Raw genomic sequence first — 20,890 nt, 5'->3', positions numbered from 1 at the left:
AAGAGACCAATGCAAAGGTTAGAGCGAGGAAGCACAGAATAACAGTGTCATCAGCTCTTGTCTACACTACTTTATCATGCAAACCGTGAATATACAAACGTGTAGAATAAAACCCAAGCCAAAGATTGAACAAAGACATCAGTGGTGAAGAATTGTCTGTAAACATTACACAATCTGAAAATAATCTATTCACATTGACCATGACAAATTATCCCCAGTGCCAGTACATGTGTGACACATAAATGCTGTGTGTCATATATTAAAACTACTCTAAACAGTCAAGTGTTTTATGTGGGTTTGATGTCATAATTAACTCTATTGCATAATTGTCAGTGAACTACAAACACTTTTCTTCTAATAAATTCAAGACTAGAGGTGTAGCTCAGTAATAGAATACCACCTACTATTTACAAGCTGCGGTCCCCTGCTCCTTCTCCAGCATAACACAAACACAAAAGAAAAAGGAAAAAAGGGAAAGACATCTACCAATAGGAGAGGAGGAGGGGAGGGAAAGAGAAGGGAAAGTGGGGGAGACGGGTGGGGCATAGCATAAACAAATGAGGATAGGCTAGAAGGAAGATTGGGACAGTCAACAGGATGGGAGAAAGCTGCATCTAAACAAAGATTCAGCAGAGTCCCCAGTGGTAGAAGTAATCTCAGAGAAGAGGCACCTATAAGCAGACTTCTACTAGGCTGGAGTGAGATAGGAGAGATTGTAGTGGAGGAAAGGAGCGAAGGGAAAATCATATACTTGATTCAAGGACCAGTATAGTCACTGGGGGTACCAGGTATAAAGCTGGCATTTTTATCTTACTGGGGCTTGTATATTGGTGTTTCCTGTTTTCCTGATCTGCATTTTTATGGATTGCTAGAGAGAGGGGGGGAGAACAGGGGAGAGAGAGAGAGAGAGAGAGAGAGAGAGAGAGAGAGAGAGAGAGAGAGAGTTTTTCTTGTGTTTTTCCTTTCTTGGTTTTGGTTTTAGTTCTGCTTTATTTGATATTTTTATTTTTGTTTTTTAAAGAGAGAAAGTGTCGTAAAACTGCCTGAGAGGGACCCTGATGTGTCCCATGGAGGATGAGGACAGTGAAAAGGAGACAAATATACCATGTAGACAGAATTTGAGTGTGGAATTTATTGAGAGAAGAGGAGGGGAGGAGGAGGGAAAAGAGAGAGGGAGAGTGGGAAAGAGAAGAGAAGAGAAGCCAAGAGAGGAAAACCGAAGAGAAGAGAATGGAAGAGAAGAGAGGAGAAGGAGGAGGAGGAGGAAAAGGAGGAGGAAGAAGAGGAGGAGGAAGAGGAGGGTAAGTCTTGCCTGTCCCTTCAGAGGAACAGTGGGGTAGATAGACTGGGAGTGGGCAGAGTTTATACAAACTAGGGCCCTGGGCTGGTCAGGGTACTGCCAACATAATGCCTGAATCCTAAGAGAAAGAGATGTCAAACTGGGGAGGTGGAGAGAACCTGGGAGGAGTTGGGGGAGGAGTAGACATGATCCTGTGAATATTTTGTTTTTCATAAAATATTAAATGTATTTATAATATTGACAAAATGGAAAGTGGAAGAAAAAAATCAAACTATGAGAAATCAAGAGTTTTAGCCTGGATTTAATTACTTTATGGGTATCTCTACTGTATGACTATAATATCTATCTATCATCTATCTATCTATCTATCTATCTATCTATCTATCTATCTATCTATCTATCTATCAATCTATATTACATCCTAGCTGCAATTTCCCCTTCATCCTCACCTCCCAGTCCCTTTGCCAAATCCCCTTAATTCTCTTCTCCATTTCTGTTTATGAGAGGACAGGTCTCCCATAAGTATCAATAAAACACGGAATATCAAGCAGCAGTAAGACTAAGCACCTTCCAATAAAATCCACGGAATCAACTAACCTGGAATCACACAAATAAAAAGGTTCTAAATCACAAGATAGTATATGTAGAATGAGCCCAAAGGAATGGGAGGGGGCACAGTCTGGATGGGATTGGGGACTCATCTTTAATTCCAGCACTAGGGAGAATGCAGGACAGATCTCTGGTTTCAAGGTCATCCTGGTCTATGGAGAGAGTACAGGACAGCCAAGGTTAAACACACACACACACACACAAACCATAAATAAATAAGTAAATAAATAAATAAACAAACAAACAAATGAAACAGAAATGATATTGGTTTACCTTAGAGCCTGTCAGTATATTACAGTCCATATCAATATATGCACATAAAATACAGTATAGGCCAACAGGAACTCTGTGACTTGACCAAGTGTATAGCATTCATAGTGGTATTATCCTGGCTTATTCAAGCTATTACAAGTGTAAAAGGAAGACAGGGAAATGTTTTAGAGAAACGGGCTTGAGGGAATTGATGCCCTGGATCTGGCTCTGAGATGGAAGAAATGTGTACAGCGGCCAGAAAGAGTTCTATGGGTGGCTGAATTTCTATGACGTAGATATGCCTCAGCATCATGCACTGTAAGTTCCAGAAAGTTCTCATGACTAAGAAGATTCATGACAATAAAGCAAATAGACTGATGGGTGAATAACATTTGGCTAATATAAGTTGTTCTTATAAAAATTATGAAAATATTCCTAATTAGAGAATAGCTTCATTATTTATGGACCACAGAATGAAAGATGTGGGTGATTATTGTGCATCTGATGAGTTTTGATTAACCACTTAAATTCTCAGGAATTTAGCATATGAATAGTTTTGGATTTTTACATACATAGCTCCTTCTTTTATATATTTGTGGCTTTTCAAAGATTAACAATGATGATTATATCTAAAGTAAATCATTTACTCCTAAATATTTACATATGAATTTCATATCTATAACATCTCAATGGAGTAATGTGGTCTAATGTTCTTTTAAGAAATCCATAAATGTAAAGAGAGAGCTATCATTGTACACAAAGCCTTTTTTTAGAAGAATTAGTGAGAAGAAGTCTGAGAGACAGGTGATTATCAGGGGCTGTGTCTAATTTACTATGGAGCTGAGGATGACCTTGAACCTCTGATTCTCCTTCTACTTCTTAGGTGCTGAAATGACTGGCGTGCTCCACTATGCCTGCTTCATGTAATGCTGAAGATAGGATACAGGTTTTCACTGATGCTGTGCAAATACTCTCTCTGCTCAATTATATTTGGAGAACTTAATGGGAAGTCAGCAGATTTTCGGTCAGAGAAGGTATCACCAGAACTCAGCCTGGCTCTCACCATGATCTCAGATTTTCTGAACAACGGGAGACATCTTTCAGTTGTTCTTCAGAAACACTGCCCATGAAACTTTGCCTTAGTATCCTAAACTAAGCCACTGGGAATTTCCAAGACATGTTACATTTTTGAATGTTTTATAAGTGAAACTTAGACATTTTACATTTTAGTTGCTTTGTGTTGCTGATTCTGGGAATCTCAATGTACAATGCCACTCAATCCTTTAGTTATCAATTGAGTAAAGAAAGTAAGCATTATTATATAAAACTATGTTCCTTATTACTTAAGGAATGTAATCACTTAAATGTTTGCCAAAGTTTTCTTTAAAATAAATGTAAGCTAGGAAATCACAGCAGTTTCTACACACTATAGTATTGAGAATCTCCCTTTTTTTTGTTCAGATTTATTTCTATTTTCTTTATTGAAAAAATTTCCACCTCCTCCCCTTCTCCCATTTCCCTTCCCCTTCCCCCNGGGCTGTGTCCCCGGCACCTGGCCACCCGCATGGCTAGGTTATGCCCAGAAATAATTACACAGAAACTGTATTTTTTTAAACACTGCCTGACCAATTAGTTCCAGCCTCTTATTGGCTAGCTCTTACCTATTGTTCTAACCCATTTCTAATATTCTGTGTAGCCCACGAGGTGGCTTACCAAGGAGGATCTTAACCTGCATCTGTCTGGAGTGGGAGAATCATGGTGACTCCTTGATTCAGCTTCTTTCTCCCAGAATTCTCTTCTGTTTACTCCACCCACCTAAGGGTTGGCCTATCAAGGGGCCTAGGCAGTTTCTTTATTAATAAGAAATCACTCCCACATCATCCCCCCACTCCTCTTCCCCTCTCCCTATTACTTTCACCTTTCCTTCCCAGTCCAAAGAGCAGTCAGGGTTCCCTGCCCTGTGGGAAGTCCAAGGACCATCCACCTCCATCCAGGTATAGGAAGGTGAGCATCCAAACAGGCTGGTCTCCCACAAAGCCAGAACATGAAGTAGGATCAAAACCCCATGCCATTGTCCTTGGCTTCTCATCAGCCCTCATTGTCCGCCATGTTCAGAGAGTACGGTTTTATCCCATGCTTTTTCAGTCACAGTCCAGCTGGCCTTGGTGAGCTCACAATAGATCAGCCCCACTGTCTCAGTGGGTGGGTGCACCCCTCATGGTCCTGACATCCTTGCTCGTGTTCTCCCTCCTTCTGCTCCGCATTTGGACCCTTTCTGAAAGAAGTTGTTCCCTCATATACCAGATCTAGAGGAAACAACAAAAAAAGAGGAGAATAGAGATAGCATTGTTAACCATAATTGCTGAAAACACGAAGATAATGCTTTTAAACATAAAAATCTTTCATTTTCACTGAAATTATTTGATATTTGTCAAAAACTTTGATCAGTATAGCATAGCCATAGCTCACACTCTTATATTTAAAGATGAAAATGCTATTTAAAAAATCAAACCACTGTTTCAGGTATATAAATAACTTTCTAAATTCCAAGATTCTAAAGGAATATCAAGAAGCTATATAACAGCAAGATTTAAAATACGAGCTCCTACTACATTGATATAAATGGAAAAACACCTAGCTTATCATTAGATTTATGGGGCTTTTGTCAAGGAACTGTAACTACTTTAAAACTATGAAAAATAATCAAAACTCTTCAAAATGTCAATGAAAACAAGTTTCTTGATTAAAACATTAACTTTACTACCAACAAAAATCTATTTTGGTAGTGACAACTTTAAGTACATATTTTAATATGTTACTTATGAAAATACAAATTAAGACATGAAAAACTAGTTTTAGCCATACATAAGACTTTCATTCTCAGAGTTTAACATACACACATCGTGTAAATATGCTGAGTTTAATAATAATTAACACTAGTTTATAATTTTGTATAAGGATTGCACATAGTCATTTAAAGATTCTGTATTTCAAAACTTGAAAAAATACAGTCTTCTAGAAATTTAAAAATTGGATATGAGATTAATGTTATTGTTAATATAAAATATTTTGCATTTGGTCTTTAATATTTTAATGTTTTCATTGATTCATTGAGAACTTCATACAATTTATTGTGATAATTTTCATAACTTCTCCGTTTTTCATAACTTCTCCCAGGTCATCCACTCCACTGCTTTTTCCACCTGCTCATCTTTGTTCTCATTTTCTCTTGTTCTTGCTTTCTTCATTTAATCCAAGAGAACCATTAGGGAAAAAAAAATCAATATTACCAAAACTGTTTTCTGTATTACTTTTTATTTCTAAATTACATCGCAAGTTTAAAGGAATCAACATTGCAGCTACTTTTTTAAAAGGAGATCTATTTTGTAAATAACTGATAACAAAGAATGTTGAAGGTATTTGCATGGTAGAAAAACAGTTGTTAAAGTTTAACTGAATTTAACTTATGTATAAAATGACACACATTTTTGACAAAAAAATGGACATGGGTCAATAAAAAGGCATTAGTGAAATTACTGCATCTTAAGTATAAAGAAACACTATATTTAATGAAAAAATAGTTAAGCAACTTTTGATGTGTATTCTCTATAATAATAGCCAATACAAAGAGTAACCTGCAATTTCTCAGGAAAGATATTTTGACTCATATTTGACACAGTCAAGCTGTACAAACATGGTGACATTTTAAAATTAAGCTTTCAAATACAAATAATAGAAAAAGAGTACAACTTAAATGAATTCGAACACTGGAGAGATTTAGCCGAAGTGTTTTCTGATTAGAAATGATCAATCTTGATTTAAACTGCCTCCAACTCCATTTTCAAAGATTTTCTGGGCTCTCCCCTCTGTGTGTTTGCAATATCCACAGGTTCGTCGATGAGAGGTACAAAACTTCTAAACTTTATTTTCATATACTATTTTTTGCAGAAAAGTGACTTTGAAATTATTAATAAAATGGAGATCATTATTTTGAGTGATAAATATTGTTCACAAAATTTTGCATTCACATTTTGTGAAAGTATGTATTTTATTCATTCATTTAATTCTTAGCTTTTATTTTCTTCTAAGACAATCTTTAGAAAAAAATCTTACCAATTTTAACATCTGAGTAAAACTATGTACAACCTGGTTCAGTCCTAGGTTCTAGAAGCAACCACCAGCAAAATGATGGAATTATGGCTATAAAAATCAACATGACCCTTGTGACAGTTTTGATTCAGGATGAGGGGTTATTGACACTGAGGTGACTTATGAGCATATCTATGGGGAATTGTCTTAATTAATTGGTGTGAAAAGAACCAACTTCTTGATGTGGTACCATTCTCTAGATAAGGGTTACTGAACCATGAATTAATGGAGAAGCGATCTGGACACAAGTGATGAGCCTGTGTAGGCAATTATCTCTCAGGTCTAAGACTAATGTGAATAGCAGCTTCAATTTCTTGCCTTGATTTCCCTGCAATGGAGGCCTATAGCCTGAAATTATAAACCAAAGAACCCTTGTTCCCTTACGTTGCATTTTGCCCATAATTTACCCCAGCAATTGATTGGAGACCAGGACAGAAATTTGCACTGAGGCATGGGGCTATTGTGATAAACCTTGCGATGTGCCATTCATGTCTTTGGTTATTTGTAAAAAGGATGTGGAAAAGCTTTGAATTTTAAGCTGGAAATGCCACTGAGTGCTGAAGACATTGACTGCTCTTGCAGAAGTTTGGAAGATAGGAAAGCTGAGAAAAACGTGGTCTGTGGAGGCCTACTAAGATTTTAGAGGGGAATGATGAAATTATTAGGAAGTAGGATAGGGAATCATTCGTGCGATGGTTGGTAAAGAATCTGGCTTTATTCTGTCTGTGTACTGAGAAGTAGAGTGGAGTCCAGTTGTTAACTGATGATCTGGTGTCACTGACTGGAGAGATTTCAGGATGGGAGAGTGTTCAGTTTCATGATGAAGAAGATGCAACTGAAAGAGAAATCAACATCAGTGAAATGAAGCCTTGTGTGCTGTAGGGAAATGAAATGATGATATCCTAAGTGCAACACACCATCCCACTGCTAATTCCTACAGTGGAGATCCTAAGACGAAGAGGTTCTGTGATCCACAAGAGCAACTGCCTTGGAAAGTGTTTCCTCACTTTCAAACACAAAAGTTGGTACAGCTGTGGCCCAGAAAAGCTGGGTTACATCTCAAAGTGGCAAAAGGGTTTAGCAATGTACATTGTCAATACGTTATTGTTTTTGAGCGCACCAAAGATGGATGCTTGTGGGGAGAATGCACTATGTGGTAGAAGTGAATTTCTACAGTAAGTCCACCAAAAACCATTTTGTGAAGCTATGATGATGAAGCTTCAGTTTCTGTAAAGACTGTAGAATATTGAAGGTACTGGCTACATAACCAATATGCCAAAGTGAACCCCAGGTGTGGAGTAACATCAACATTAGCCCAATAAAGAAGCTGAGCGTGCTGTATGTGCTAGAGCTTGAAAAGGGGATTGCCAATCCCTTCTGAGTCCACAAGAGCCTCTAACACTTGACATTGAGAAACAGGATTCAGTGTTTACTCATGGATTTTGGTTTGGTTGTGCACTAATTATTCATTGTAAAGTCTTTATCCTGTTTTAAATAAGAATGTCACTCTATTTTTGTCAAATATTAGAAGTATAACAATTATTTTATTTTTGTAAGTCTACCACAACTAAGAGATTTTGGACTAAAAACCCTTTTTTATTTTATGTGAGTGCATGTTTTGACTTCATATATTTATATACACTATGTGCTTGTCTGCTTCCTAAGAAGGTCAAAATAAGGCATTGAATTCCCTGGAACTGCTGGTGGCTGTAAAATCCCATATGGATGCCTGGAATTGAACATGAGTCTTCTGAGGGATTAAAAAGCACTCTTCCCCACTGAGTCATCTCCCATGCCTGACTTTAGACTTCGAGAGTATTAAACTTTTAAAGCTGAACCATATTATTTATCTTATGAGGTAAACTTAGGACTTAATGGACATGAATGGAAGGTTATGGTTGTAAAGTGATGGGTTTGTATATCAGGATCTAGTATAATGCTTATGTTTGTTAACTTGATACTAGCTAGAGTCACCTGGATAGTTAGTCTCAATGAGGAATTATCCTGAATTGATTTGGCTTGTGGGAATGTCTGTGGGGAATTGTCTCATTTAATAAAACTGATGTGGGCAAATTCAGACTAGCGTGAGTTGTGCCATTCTTTCGTCAATGGAATTCAGAACTATGGGAAAGTGGAGAAATAAAGTTAAGCACAAATGAATGAGTAAGTATGTCACACTTCTTATCTCACTGTTCTTAGAGATGCCTGATGCTGCTACCTGTCTGGAGTTCCTGTCTCGATGTCATTGTAAGGACAGGTAGCAGTCTAAACATTAGAAATAGTCAGTTGAACCCCTTTTCAGTTGAATCTCTACTGCTATGAGTTTTTTCTAGAATTACAATTTTGTTTTGTGAAAGTTTTGTAAATATTTTGTAAATAAATATTTTCTGTGATGCATATTTTAATTTTATTTTTGTATGAACCATCATATTAGTTTAGTTAAAAGCATTTTAGTGCATCTTCTCTTGGGCACTCAGTTTTCCCTGTAAAGAAGATGATCTCTGGATTTGAAGAATTTCAGAGCCTGGAGGATGAGTCACAAAAACTGAACAAATGCTGTTTTGATGGCAGCTGAACTAAATATTTTGTAACTGTTTCATAAATTGAAACTTGGGGGGAATTTCCTGCTAGTAAGTGAAGAATCAATAAATGTCAAACCTATTGTAAGGGGTCAGAAATAAATCGTGTCTGTGTACTTGTTAGAAATTGTGATGTTTTTATCTCAGAAATAGGAGAAATGGATGTGAGAAGAAACCTTAAATATCTTTCAAAATACATTTGAAAGTTTTCATGACTGTTTGACAGAAGTACCTAAACTTATGCCTTAAGATAATTACCTTCCTAATAAGACCCTACGCTATCTTTTTCATAAATGTACTATTTAAAAATACTAAAAACTATTTTTAGTGTACCGCTTTTTAAGAGAGACCTAATTGATGTGAGGAATGTTTAGAGTACTTTAAAAGTCATATGCAGAAAAATCCCAGTACTAGACTGTAGATATTGATTTCTGCCCTCTAAATGAGTTATAGGAATAAATAGAAAAATTATTATATTTCCATTCCTTATTAGATGTATAATTTTTTGAGAAAATTACTCATGGTATCTTACTTATAAACTATTTAAAGATTATTTTTGCATTTGATATAGCTTTTAATTAATTGATCAGTTACTGTATGTTAATCATTATACCCAGACCAACATAATATGATGAATCCATTCTCAAACAATATATTGAATACATTTAAAACTTAAAATTTATATATTGTTAACTTTTGATTTATCCAATGAACTTACAACACACTTACTAAACTTCTTGAAATCATATGGAGAATTACTTACTCCAGGAACCCAACCCTGAAATTTTTTATTTAGCTCCATATTTACGATGTGGATAACCAGAGTTTTAAAAATTGACCCCAAAATATTAAAATATAGTCCATCTGTGGATTTATTTTTTTTTAATTTCTAAAATTTTATCCATGTGCATCAAGTATTAAGTAAACCATTGGGAATAATGCACAAAGTAGATGCAGTAAGAAGAAAAAGGAGGATTAAATAACACAACACTGGGTTGAGCAGAAGCAGTGCATCTTGCTGACTGCTTCTTGTTCTTCACACTGCCTCTCCCTGGTCTCTTCTCTTTAAGATCTTGACCACTGTTTGTTTGCTGATGCAGCCAACCAGCAATGTGTCCAGAAATCACTGGAAATATCCAACTGCGATGGTGCATACCAAACTATATGTACCAGGATCACTTCATAACCTTTACTTAACCAAACTGGATCAACCCAATTCTCCTGGTAATCTTTTCCTCCCTCTGCTATTAACACACCACTTATGACAGATTCAAAAGAACACTGGTTTGGTTGTTCTTCACCCGGTTTTGCTCAGACCCATATTTGTATCTGGGGATTCTGAAAGGATTACTGATTCACTTGTGGTTTCATGGGGATAGCACCAAAGTTCCCCTATGATTCAAGAGTAGCTTGAGGTGACAGGGAAAAGAGACTGACAAATTCCTTTTACTATAAATAAGTGGTTGGGATGAGCAACAAGCAGGATTTCTCATGCTAATTGAGCCTTGAGAACTCTGAGTAGTTTGTGTACTCTGGGAAGGACCCTGGAGTTTCCTATAAGCTTCTAAATGTAGACAGGGAGGGAAGGGAAAAGCAAAGCCTGACAATTTTTGGAAGCCAGTCAGTGTTATTACTAAAGACCTTGAGTGTAGTCTCTGTATAAATTGAGAATAGGTGTTACATTCACTGAACACTCTTGCTCCGTATTAAGTGCTTTGTAACCTGTTAACATGACAACTTCACCGGATGCCTCTGGTATTGTGTTTATCATCAATTAAATGTAATTCCTAGGAACTAATCCAGGGATGGGACCAAAGGGATGGTGTGGTAGTTTGAATGTAGTTGACTGACACTATTAGGTCAGTAGGAGCAAGCATGAGCTTGATGAAGCAAGCTTGTCACTGTGGCGATGGGCTTTGAGGTCTCATATGTGCTCCAGCACACCCATTGTCTCAGATCCCTTCCTGTTGAATGAAAGATGTAGGGCTCTCAGCTCCGTCTCCAGCACCACGTCTGCCTGCATACCACATCGCACCATAATAAAAATGTGTTGAACCTCCGACTCTACGAGAGCAACTCCAATGAAATGTTTCTTTTATAAGAGCTACAGTAGTTGTCTTTTCATAGCAACAGAAACCCTGACATTTTAAGACAGATGGCTTTGCAGTCAAGGGTATTCTTGCTAAGGACCTGAGTTCTGCCTCAGCACCCAAGTCTGAGGGCACTGGCTCTAGTTGATTTAGATATGTTTACTTGATGCTCCTAAATTCACAACCTCTTTGGAATATAAAGTGAAAAAATTAAAACTGATGTAAGCTGTTTAAAGATAGAACATGCAGAGAACTTATTTTTTTTGAGATTGAATGGCATTTAACTCATGTGATGGTCTCTGGTTAGTTAACTCAGTGTTTTCATACAGCTGTAATCTTGACCATAAGTTTTTATGTCTAGGATGGTTCCCTCCACGTGTGCCGTGGCCCTTAAAGTCAGAGTTGGCCCTGGCCATACCTGATGAGTGCAATTCAGTTAGTTCTTGTTATGGCAGAGATGGACAGAAATAAAATGGGATCAGATACAATCTCTTTGAATTTTCTAGAACATATAATTGACAATTTTAAACATAAGATAATTACTGCAAAGTCTTTTTTAAGTTATTTTGTTATTACAAGTATTTTTGACTTTAATTTCCTGTCATTTTATCTAAAATGAATCTGACAAAGTGCGACTTTTCTTTTAGAATAAAATACAGCCTAAGAATGAGAAAATGATTTAAGACATGCATTGTATGATCTGCTTGTGATTTTATATTTTCCTATGGAGAATAAATATTTTAAATAAATCTTTTTCTTTCTTTCTCCTTTTCTCCCTCCCTTCTTCCACCCCTCCCTCCCTCTTTTTGTTTCTTCTTTCTTTCTTTCTTCCTTTCTTTCTTTGATTTTTCAAGACAGGGTTTCTGTGTTGCTTTGAATCCTGTTCTGGAATTCACTCTGTAGGCCATGCTGCTCTTGAACTCACAGAGATCTGCCCACCTCTACCTCCCACGTGCTGGGATTAAAGACATGTGCCACCACTGCACGGCTAATCAAATCTCCTATTTGTAAAACACTTGCTTTCTTTGAACATGAAGACAATCATAGAAAGGTTTACCTTTATCAAAGGGGTTACCTCAGTTATATGAACGCTATTAGAAGGCAGACACATAGTGCTAACACAGTATAGACATTTAAATACGATCTCACAAAAAATTACTAATGTAACCAATGAATGAACTGCATATTTAGCAAGATTGTAGTTATTGTAACTTTAAACCTCTTTACTACTAAGACTAAATAATTCTAGACAAATGTTACATCTTTAATAAATTAAAGAGATTTGCTAAAAGAAGACAAATTCAGAACTGCCACAAAGAGGCAATCACGGTAACTTAGACTCAGGGAATGGAAACCATGCTAATTTTTCCATATGGTTTATGCACCACAGATCCCTTATAGCCTTCTACTTTTCTACCAAATCTATACTAGTCCTTACAACAACCTTTTAGGTAGGCTCTAGCCTTAGTCCAAATTGTAAATATGAAATGAAGTTGCAGATAGGTTAAATAAATTGAAAAATGTCACATACATGGTCAATTGGAGACACAAAAATGAACCATAGATAATCTAGTACCCAATTCTGTCAATGAATGAAATTATGGATTAGAGTCCATTGGTTTGAAACAGCACAATGATTTCAAAAGATCTAAAAAGGAATGCTCAGAGAAACTGAAAGTCAATAGACACTTAAAATCAAATCATAAAATGATAATCATAAATCTGATAAACATTAGATCTAAATAATCTTCTAGAACCTAAAAGTAAGTATTGAAAACAAAACTCATTTTATTATACTGTATTATTTTAGTAAAGATTTAAATGATACTAAACACTATAGAACATTAGAATTATATATCAAGTATACTTATCTATTTTTCCGCTGTCAACTTAAGAAATGTGTCAAAAGTATTATATGCCTGTTAATAAAGTTGTTTTTTATGTTCTATTTAACCATGTCAATGCCATTCTACAGTGTGCCTTTGGAGACTGATCCTAAAAATTTCCATACTTTTTGAACTTTAGAATAAATATAAATATAAATAGAATAAAAATAAATATAAAAACTTTAAATATTTACCATCTTGCTTTTAAGAAATGGTACACTGGGACCATTGAGATTACTTGGTAAAAGTGTCTGCTGTCAAGCCGAATGACCTAGGTTCAATATCTGGGACCTACCTAATAGGAGAAAACTATTCCAACAAATTGTCCTCTGACCTCCAAATGTTCTTCATGGTACACACACACACACACACACACACACACACACACACACACAAAGAGAGAGAGAAATATAATAGAAATATAATATAATATTTGTATTATATTATTACTTTTGAGGAAGATTTTATTTCTCTGTCATATGGATTTCTTTAATTTTACCATGTTTTCTTTGAATTTTTAGATACTACTTTCTTCTTTAAAAATTTCTATCATGAAATCATCAAATATATTATATATTTATTTTATATATGTATTATGAGATCTCTATATGCATTACACCTTTAGGTTAGAAACGAGCATCAAATCCCACTGTAGATGGTTGTGAGCTACCATGTATTTCCTGGGAACTGAACTCATGGCCTCTTAGCTGTTGAGCCATCTTGCTAGCCCCCACTAAATATATTAATAACAACTTATACTCACAATAGGGAGAGTGGATAATTTAAACGAGCCTATTATCGTGTGTTTGCTGCACATATAATACAGGTACTCTGCATGTTCTACTACATATTGTATTGTAGATTTGTTGGTCAGAAATTGCCATTCTATTATCAGAAAAATAACAGCTTCTAAACTCGAAGAGAATGCAATTGTCTTCTTATTTTGAACAAATAGTCCTGGGTATATATGAGATAATTTTAAAAGAAAAGTTCAGATGAGAGACTCAAAGTTAGTTAGGAAACATGGAAGGCTCCTTCTATGGAATGTGGTCCCTACAATCTTGAGTGAGACTACTGCATTTGACTGTTCTTCAAACACAGGGTCACTTGAAAAATATATAAAATTCTTAACTATAATTTTATGATATGCAAAATAAAATCAACATTAAAACCCTATTTTTCTATAGTCATCTCTCAATAACCATTTTAAGTGATATGCAACTTTATATAAAAATGAAAATCCTAATTAATAATTGGTAGATAAAAGTTATATTCTGACATTACATATAATTTAAAATTTACTATTATTTTATGTGCCTTTTAACAGCAACATATTTTGTCTGACAACTACACTCAATCTTTTTTGCTTGTCCTTAAAACTTCTTATGCCTTTCCTCTAACTTCTTGAGCATAGAATTTTGTCTCTGCAAGCTGGAAATTACCCGAAATTTCTGTGGAAAGATCTGACTCACAGCATGTGTTAATAGATGACTTATAATTGCTGGGTAACTAGATTCCAAAATATTTACATTAAAAAGATACAAAAGTGATACTGCTAACATAATTTCTAGTCATTTCTTTCATGATGCAGTAAATCATGTCTTCAAATTTATCAATTCAGTCAATAATTTAAAAACATTGGAACAAAAACCATACTCAATGATCTACTGCTGCCCAATCATCTCTATGTCGATATTCCTCATAAAGTTTTAGCATGTGTCAGACATATTGGCTGAATTTCTGAACTTTCCTTCTCTTCTTGTCCCAATGCACTGTTACAACAAATACTATAAATGGGCATAAAGAAACTATGTTTTAAAAATTATTTATTAACTTGTAGTGCTTAAATGCAACCCAGGGCTTCACACATACCAGGCAAGTGATTTTCCCCTAAGTCTTATCCCAGCCCTAGGCATACAAAGGTTTAAGATAAGAACATGCAATTCACAATTTGTCTGCATGGCAGAAACTACATCTATGGGCTAGCAGCTATGACTGTTTTACTCGTTTAATAGAAGAAGGTCCAATGTCTTTGCCTCAGGTGGGACTCTCTGTACATTCCATAGTGAGTCAAAGCAAGACATGCAATTACCACATTATTATAGGTGCTGGGAGTAAATCCAAATCTCACACATGGTAATTATGTGGTTCACTACTGAACTGTACTCCCAGCTCTCATATTCTTTTCTTTTATAAATTTTCACTTAATTAAACAGATTACACATTTTGACTTTCAACTTGATTGCCCTTATGAGCTAATACATATCAGGGAAATCTATTATAGAGCCCGGAGAAGAGAATTATTTATTTTTATATCTACAAGTCCGAATTGAATTTCCGTTACTTCATCTAAAAAAGTTATATCTATATCTAGCTGACAAGACATGGAAGCAATCATTTGATTATGACTGGTGAATACATATAGGGCTATACAGCATTATTATCATCTTAGAGATTAGAAGGTTATCATTTTAAGTCCATCTACCTGTTATGGTAAACAAAATTGCATTGACTCACAAGCACACACACCGACTATTGTGTTTTACCTGGTAGCCTTCCAATCACAAAAGAAGAATTGATTAGTTGTATTAGAAACACTTGGCCAGTGAAACTTTAAATATTTACCATCTTGCTTTTAAGAAATGGTACAACTGGGACCATTGAGATTACTTGGTAAAAGTGTCTGCTGCCAAGCCGAATGACCTAGGTTCAATACCTGGGACCTACATAATAGGAGAAAACTATTCCAACAAATTGTCCTCTGACCTCCAAATGTTCTTCATGGTGCACACACAGAGAGAAAAGAGAGAGAGAGAGAGAGAGAGAGAGAGAGAGAGAGAGAGAGAGAGAGAGAGAGAGAGAGAGAGAGAAATATGTAAAAATTGTTAAATAATAGGCTGATTCATCCAAAGAACTACTAATACTGAAAATCATAGTCAACCTTAGTGCAAAACATTTGAAATATCCATCAAGTATTGATAATGTCTGCAGTTCACTTGCAAACTGATCATTACATTAAAGAGGGGAGGGAAGAGACAAGAAGGGGAGGGGAGCAGTGAAAAATGTAGAGCTCAATAAAAAAGAGTAAGTTTTTATTTTCATATCACCAATGTAAAATTTGTCATCCATATCATTGTGCCTTCTTTTTAATCTCCATTTTCATGTTCTTACAATAGCATTTATACTCTGAAAGTTGATACTAGTTACAGAAAAATAAAGTGAACATTAGTGAATAATAAAGAAATTCCATATTTTGGATTTGCATTGCAGAAGAAAGAACAGACATTATTACTTGATTTGGTGTAGGTGAGAGATCGTATGTGTTTTGAAGTTTTAAAAAGTCATTAATAAAATTTAATTGGAACACTTGGTCTAAAGCAGATAATTACATTTGTTAGAAACTTTAGATCAGATACAGTATAAATTAAGTGTTGGCCAAATGAGAAGCAATATCAAAAGTTGTCTCTGAGATACCAATAATACTAAAATTTCATCCCCTGTCAAATAAAGGGCCAGAAGAAGTTTTATTGCATGTAAAAGTTGGTCATATAACTGACATACTGGAAGTGTAAGAGACTTATGTTGAGGTCCCAAGGAGAAGAGGGGAGGGAGGAAATACAGCTTAGAGATGATTCATTTAGTCCCTGACACTGTGTTGTTATTTGAAGGGATTTATTTCTAAAGGTATTTCATTTGCTGAGATATCAGTTGTAATAAATCACCTTTTTTTCAATCTGTCCCCGAAGAAATAAACATGCTTTCTTTTCCTTTGGGAAATATGACAGAAAGCTTACTTTATTAAATGTCTAAAAGTAAGTTCAGACTACATGTATTAGTATAAATACTTAGAGTTATCATTTCAAAACTAAAAAATATTAAAACACAAGCAAGAAAACAGATAAAAAAAACCAAGAGACTTAGCACAATGGATTCCCTGCATTAAGTTTAGACATAAATCATTGTGGTCTTTTGATACAATTCACAACTGTCACCCCTAAAATCTGAATTCAGTGTAGAATGGGTCTATTGTATTTTCAGTCTATCCTTATGAACTTGACATATTGATAAGCCTTCAACAAATCCTTCTCAAGAGGAAAAGACATCGTTATATTTTGAACAGAAACTCAATTATTTGATATGCTGTCATATGAGTACACTTTGGGGACTCAAACCTCTAGATTGGTGTCATACAGATAAAGCCTTAGTATAGATCTGTTCTCTGAAAGGTTTTATTTCATAAAAATATATAGTCTTACTTTCTCCCTCTCACTCTGTGTTAGAAATAAGTCAACTGAGAGAAGTTTAAAAGATTTTTAGAATTCAGTAAGTCCTTACTATGTATTAAAATGTTATTTAATACAATTTGGAATCCATTAAAACATGATTAATATTGCAAACAGACATATTACATATATAGAATCTCCATAAATATATATATCATCTACATATGTGCAAATAATTTAAAATAACTACATATTATTTTCCTGTCTCCTGTTTCTCATTTAAATTACTTAAAATTAATTTATGTGAAATATTTAATATTTCTAAACATCTTATAAAACAAGATATACAGTCTAAATATCAAAAGAATTGTGACCCATAGACTTATCATTAATGCAGAATAAAATGGTATCGTGTAATACTTGAAACTTAACATTACAAATAAACACATGGATAACTGCATATATTAGTAATATATAGTATAAAAGACTCTGAACTCAGTGCTGAGTTGTATGCCACTTTCTAAATTGTGTATTACCTTCAAGAAAATTAAGTCTTCTTATCTTCTCTTTCGTTTTCCTTTCAGACACTGTGTGCAAGAAATAAGACTTCTGTTTCATTTCATTTGCACGATGGGATCTTGAAAACCACAAATGCAACCAAAGGGCCACTAATTGTAGCTGCACCCATGGAGATAATGCTGGAAACAGGGATTGCTACAATCCCTAGTGGACTGGCAAGCTACAACCTGAATTCAAGCCGTAGGCATATCTTGTTTGACTGCGCAGCATTTTAGAAACTGGGCAGTTTTAAGAAGCACATCTAACTTTGCTTGAACATAAAAATGAGTCTGTGCACACGGATTCACCGTGCTATGTGAAACAAGTGTTTGCATGCATGACCAGCAGGTAAGCCACCCACCATGTCATGTTAGTGATCTGAATTACCTGTAGGTGTGTCAGTCACATTTTCTGGCTTGGCCACTTTTCTCATGCTTGGCTTCCAGCCCTAGGAGGACTCACGGTACAACATGTTACTGCGCAAAGTTGCTAGTTTCTTCCCCATCGAATTCATGGTCAGTAGACTGTGTATCATGTAATTTTAAAGAGTAAAAATTTTAAATATATAGGTCTAAACTCTTGCTTTCTTGATGAGAGAAACAGAAACACAGTTTAAGATTGATGTTGGACAGCATCTCAGGTCATCTCTGGGGGCTAAACTGAACAGCCATGTTGTTTGCGACTGTTTCAAAATGAGGCAGGATATGTAGACTACTATTATACAAAATTATGAAGCAAGATGTGTTTTAAATTTTAAATTCTCAGCTCCTTTGGTACAAATAGTTTAAATTGTACTAATAAAAATTTACAATAATCTTTTAAATTCTTATATCAGTTCATTTCAATGTATACTATCTTCTTACTTTTGGTTTTGTATCAGTTTGTATAGTGTTAAAACTAGCAAGTATCTAAGAGGGCAAAATTCTTATATAATATTGGCACCATATGAAAGTAATTGTTAACTTAGCCCTTCTCACTTTGTATATTTCTTACAATGTCTGATAAAACAATCTGAAACAGAGCTGAAAGTAACTTAAATTAGGTAAAATTAAGGAGCTGTGTTGAACCTGACTTTACTCTCTTTGGCTTATAGTATCTCTAATTGAGGGGCACCCATGTTAAATACATTAAATAAAAATATGTTGACATTTTTACTCTGTATTTTTAGTTTAATATATTATACTTCTTAGTGAAGCATAAATGAGTTATATCATTTTTAAATTTCATTTTAGATATATTGTTAATAATACACAATACTGCTATCATTTTAAAAAAATCTACTGATACAACTCTTACGGAACCAAAAAAGGAAGAAATATTTCCAAATTTATTTTATAAAGCTAATATTACCTTTATACTAAATTTTAAGAAAGTGAAAAAATGAAGACCTATTTTAATACATATGAACATAAGACTCATTATGATATTTACAAACAGAATTCAACTATACAATAAAAAGATATACATGAAAAAGTAGGCTTAATTCTAAAAATGCATGCTTGATTCAACATATAAAAGTCAAAACGTAATTTTTTCAGCACGGTGTCTTCAGGACAGAAATTACACAAAATTGTGTAGATGTAGGAAAGACTTTTGACCAAATTCAGTATTGTTGGGAGCAGTGAGACCCCAGATCCTGAATTTCTTGTAATCCCCTGGTCTGAGTGCCTACAGCTGCTCTGAGCAGGAGACCTTCAGGAGTTCCTGATGGCAGGAGAGTGGTTTCTGGTGGGTTTGGCTGGGGCGTGGCTATCTCTATATAATCTGCCCTTGAACACAATAAAGGGGCATTCTTGGGGAATTCAAGGATGACCCGTGTTGCTGTCTCTCTGTGTATTTTAACCTCCAGCCCCCTTGCCGAAAGCTCGCGAACTGGGTGCCAGCGCACAGAGTGCAGACACGGGCGCACGATGCGTGGCGCAGTAGTATGAGAAAAGTGCCAAAAAAAAGTTAGGGATACAATTAAATTACCTCAAAGTGATAAAGTCTATCTGTAGAAAACCTACAACTAATATTATTTTAGTAGGAAAATAGTGAGATAACTCCCTTTAAAATCAGGAACGAGACCATGGTGCCCTCTCTCTCCACTCTTATTGAATACAGTGCTCGAATTTTACCAATAACAAGAAGAGAAGAAAATGAAATCAAAGGTATATAAATAGGAAATGAAAAATTAAAATTGTTCCTACTTGCAGACAATATGACATAAAAGAGGAAGGGGCTAGAAAAATGGATGAATGGGCTAATATACTTTCCATCAAGCCTGGTAACTTGACATCCTTTCTCACCCAACATGATGAAAACAATGGAGTGACTGTAGCACATTATCCTTTAACACATATGCATGCTCAGGAACTTATACCCTGTACTGGCCAGTTTTTTCATCAGCTTAACATGAGATGGGGTTATCTGAGAAGAAGGAATCTTAAATGAGAAACTGACTCTGCAATACTGAAGTTTATGTATGCCCTAAGTAATTTTCTTGATTGATGTGTGTGAGGGCTCAGTTCATTGTTTGTGCCACCCCTGGACAGAGAGTCCTGGGTTCTATAAGAAAGTAGACTGAGATAGTAGTGAGTAAGCAAGCCAATAGGCAACACTTCATGGTCTCTTCAACAGCCTTTGCCTCCAGGTTCTTGCCTTGAGCTCTAACTTTGACTTTCCTCTGTGATGGACTGTTCCCTGGGAGTCTTACCTCTCCAACTTTCTTTGGGTCATGGAGCTGTATCATAGAAATAGAGGACTCAGCTAATACATACTCAGAATAAACATGCATGTAATGAAAGATTTTAAAAGGGTAGAGTTGGGGTTATTTTAGAAAAAGAAAGGTGGTACTCCAAGGGAAAATAAGAACATGAGAAAGTGAAGGAGTGGATATGATCAAAGTACATGTTTTGCTCAAAGAAAATGGCATTGTGAAACACATCACTATATAGAAAGAACACATACTAATGAAATTTTTATGCTGCAGTTGGAATCCACACTATGATCTTAATGTAGAAAGAATAAAGAAATATATTTCAGGCCACTTTAGAATACAGGGTAACACTCTGTCTCAAAAGACCAATCAATCAATCAATAAATAAATGAATGAAAAATCTACTTCAAATAATGAATAGTCATAGGATGTATTTGTAATATTAATATATTTATGTGTATATTATAAAACAAAGTAAATGAAAATTTATATGATCTTTTAAGTATAGTGACTATTGGCATCTCAGTACAGGGAGATAGGAGAAAA

The 20,890-nt window shown here is 35.2% G+C and overlaps 1 long non-coding RNA gene across 1 annotated transcript in view; it reads left to right on the top strand.

The window, feature by feature from the left end:
- LOC126504802 (uncharacterized) overlaps nt 1-3,688 on the top strand; it is a 45,866-nt gene extending 42,178 nt beyond the window's left edge. The window contains exon 3 of the long non-coding RNA XR_007592712.1: nt 3,045-3,688. This is a non-coding gene — a long non-coding RNA (uncharacterized lncRNA). The remainder of the gene's footprint in view (nt 1-3,044) is intronic.
- Nucleotides 3,689-20,890: the final 17,202 nt, after the last annotated feature.

The sequence above is a fragment of the Alexandromys fortis genome, unplaced genomic scaffold (genome assembly GCF_014885135.2).
Source record: "Alexandromys fortis isolate MF-2015 unplaced genomic scaffold, M_Fortis_MF-2015_v1.1 scaffold_32, whole genome shotgun sequence".
In the NCBI taxonomy this organism is placed as follows: domain Eukaryota; kingdom Metazoa; phylum Chordata; class Mammalia; order Rodentia; family Cricetidae; genus Alexandromys; species Alexandromys fortis.
This window is presented reverse-complemented; position numbering and strand designations above follow the sequence as displayed.